The 3,372-nt window shown below is 45.1% G+C and overlaps 1 protein-coding gene and 1 long non-coding RNA gene across 2 annotated transcripts in view; one reads left to right on the top strand and one right to left on the bottom strand.

Moving 5' to 3' along the window:
• Positions 1 to 2,466, bottom strand: part of HRH1 (histamine receptor H1) — a 10,357-nt gene extending 7,891 nt beyond the window's left edge. The window contains exon 1 of the mRNA XM_010718413.3: positions 2,333 to 2,466. The gene's annotated coding sequence lies outside the window, so the exon portion shown is untranslated. The remainder of the gene's footprint in view (positions 1 to 2,332) is intronic.
• Positions 2,467 to 2,743: 277 nt separating this feature from the next.
• The window catches only part of LOC109369903, a 96,689-nt gene continuing 96,060 nt past the window's right edge, over positions 2,744 to 3,372 (top strand). The window contains exon 1 of the long non-coding RNA XR_002119550.2: positions 2,744 to 2,876. This is a non-coding gene — a long non-coding RNA (uncharacterized LOC109369903). The remainder of the gene's footprint in view (positions 2,877 to 3,372) is intronic.

The following is a 3,372-nucleotide window of genomic DNA, read 5'->3' as shown; positions in this document are numbered from 1 at the left end:
CTTTCCTTCTTTCCTTCTTTTTCTTTCTTTCTCTCTCTCTTACTCTCTCTCTCCCTCTCTTCCTTTTTAATAAGGTCTTTTTGTTAATGTTTGTCACTGACAGCTGAAATCTGTTCTGAGGAATACAGAAACGAAGTAATTTTTTATGTACAACATAATTAGTATAGTCAATAGTAGTAGATGGGGATCTCAGATATCCCGTTTTAAATTCCTACAGTGCAACCTAAATGCAGATGTTATCAATATGTAACTTCAGTATCTTTCAAATGCTAGTTGCATGAAGTAAGACTTGGAAACCCATTGGAAGTCTGGACGTTTTTATTTTATACCACCCCCAGCTCCATAATGCTGTTGTCTTCTGATGACTAACCATTCAGTTTTATATTCTAAAACTGAAATTTCCTAAATATAAGTAGTCGATGTATACATGCATTCAGTAGTCTAATCAACTACTTATTTTCTAGATATTACTATACTACAAAACATATTTCTTCAGGGAAAAAAGAAGAAGAATGAATTATTTTTAAAGTCTATGTGTCTTAGGTTGAAATTATCAGAAGATTATAGATTTTTTCCAGTTTTAGCTGGCATTCTTGATCAATCCTCTTTAGCAGTGGGCCTATATTTCATTGTGAACATTGAAACCAGAAGAGCTAACTGAATTAAGTTAACTGAATTGGGTTTGGATAAATGAAGTTCTACTGTCTGATACACAGCGTTAGCCACTTGTGAAGACTCTATTGAATAGACATCTATGAATAACTTCTCTGAGTTCTGAGGAAATGCTGGAAAGAAGGAGAAAACTGATTTATGGGAAAGTCAGTACATTCCAACAAAGAGATATTAACTGGAACCAGATCCTTCGAGGCATTCTCTCCTTTCTCTAGCTCTTACTATACATAGCAAATAATCTAATTTTGATCTTTTTCAAGAAAAGTTTTAGAATTCCTCTCTTGTCAGAGCTAGGATCTATTCAGGATAAGTGCAGACAAGAGTCAAGTTTGTGATCATGCCAATATTGCAATTCATAATAAGAAATTTCTTTATAGTACATATAATTCATTTTATTTTATTTAAAGAAGGGCTCGGAGTAGTGATTTTAACAGTTTTTATAAAAGAGACTGAATCCTTTAGGGCATCAGATGAAAAATGTGAATTTTCCTCCTACTGTCTCCTCTGCACCAAAATGATCTTAAATTGCAACTCAAGTGAACTTTTAGTGGTTTTAAGCTAAAACCTATTACTGAAAGGCTAAGTTTCAGCTCACTTGGGTACCTTAATGTACCTATCGGGGGGGCGGGGGGGCAAGGGAGGGAGGGTAGAGAAGTCTCCAATTCAGAATAGATATTGAGCTATTAATCTTTTTAAACATCTTGTAAGCTTACTGTAGTAATATATGAAGGAATTCACTGTTTTAGCAATAACCCATTTAACATTCACAGTCACCCCTTTTCCTTGTTTGGGGGATGGGGGGCAGTGATGCATATCTGTTGCACTGAGTTCAGCTACCTCCCACTCTCCTCCAGTCATAATTTGCTTGTTAGATCTTATACAGATAGTTAAAATGAACAGGTGGAGCCCAAGGCCTCTTAATGCTAGGGAGCCTGGTGTCTTGCAGATAAATGTAATAAATGAGGAGCAGCTCATCTAAGAAGCCCAATTCCTCTCCATCATTCCCGCTCAGTGTCTGCACAGGAAGGGCTGGGGAGACAAAATGGACAACTGCTTACAGCACAGGTTTGCAATAAGTTATGGCCCCAACACACCCCCACTTCCATTGTCTCCCCCCCCCCGGACACTCTGGATACAAAATAACATATCTAGAATTTTTCCCTGAAAAAGTTTGATTGCTGTCAGAAAGTTGTGGGATGTAACACTGAGGAACAAACTGCTCTCCATCCGGTTGGCAGCTGATGGCAAACGAAGAGCCGGCTGAGCTGCCGGTCTTGCTGCCCGCTTTTCTGCTCGAAAAAGATGCAATCGGTTTGTGTGCCGTACAGCAGCGTACAGCCTGAATATTGCTCGTACGGGAACCCAGCCGCTGCCCGGGGACTCCAGGCTGTCCAGGCTGCAGTGCTGAGGGAGGAACGGCACCAGCTGCCGGCTGGGATGATCGGATAAGGAGTACCCACTTCAGCGAAGTGCCTCGAGAAGGGCAGTTAAAGATCCAGAGTTGTGGCACGTGTTTTGGTGGCTTTCTTTGGCTGGCCGAGGAGCCGCGAGCTGCCCGCCGCTCCTCCTAGCGCTGCTGCAATCCCTTCCTCTCGGCCCCGAGCGCAGGGTGCCGCCGCTCCCTTCTTCCCCGCCCGCTGTCGTGCCCTGGTTCACTCACCGCGAGGCCAGACGGGGAGGGGGCTCCCCTTTTTCCTCCTTTCCTTGCCGCGCTCCTCGGGTGGGATGCTCTGTCCCGCCCCGGGGGTGCGGAGCTGGCAGCGGTCCTTCCCACCGCGGAGCAAGGCTCGCCCTTCCTCAGGACTGGTGCAGCCCGAGGAAGAGCTTGGCTCTGCCCGCCCCCGCTCGGAAGGGTCGCGCTCCGGCGCTGCAGCTCTGCTCGCTACGGCATTTCCCTCCTCGGACCGAGTGCCGGCCGAGGGCGCTGGTACCCCGAGAAATAGCCCGGCGTAGGGTCCGCCCAGCCGGGAGCGGGCGGTAAGGCGTCGTTGCCAGGAGTTCGCACCGTACCGAGAACAAATTGATTCTAGTTCGCCGTGTCTTTCTGGACGATGAAAACACGAGGAAAGTCTTGCCCAAGGCGGGCAGCGGGACCTCGGTGGGATCGGTGTACCCACCCCGAGAAGGGCAGACGAAACCCTGGCCACTTGTATTGTGCTCTCGAGAAGACGTTAGTTCCAGACGTATCCTGAAGACCCTTGCTGGTAGGTGTGAATCCCAAAGTATAAAGGGAGATTGAGAGGCTTGTTGTCTATGGTGGTCTACAGTGGGAAGGAAGGCTGCTCTTAGAGGAGAAGAGATTCATTTGTCTGAAGTAATGCCAGCACTCTGGAGCAACAGAAATCAAATCCATGTTTGCAGTCAACCTCGTGCTTGCTTTAGTCACAGAGTCATCTCTCTCCCTCTGATAACCAGTGCGTGTTAAGTAGCTCACTTAACAGTCTGCTTTTAGTGCAACAGTTTAAGACCTGAAAAATATCAAATTTAGAACACATTATTGCATATCTTAGCTGGACTGACTTTTTTGTGACTTTCATGTGTCCACTATATCTGTTTTGTATTAATAATACACATCTTCTTTCTTTTTTCCTTCCCTCTCTCTCAACCCGTGGAAGGTAAATTATCCATTTTCACTCTTCTTTAAAAGTGTGCTATTTTTTCTCACTTTTTTATTTTCCTGTTTATGACTGTATTGCACAA

This window comes from Meleagris gallopavo, chromosome 14, assembly GCF_000146605.3.
Source record: "Meleagris gallopavo isolate NT-WF06-2002-E0010 breed Aviagen turkey brand Nicholas breeding stock chromosome 14, Turkey_5.1, whole genome shotgun sequence".
Taxonomy (NCBI): Eukaryota; Metazoa; Chordata; class Aves; order Galliformes; family Phasianidae; genus Meleagris; species Meleagris gallopavo.
Note: the sequence above shows the minus strand (reverse complement) of the source record. Positions and strands in the feature narration are given on the sequence as shown.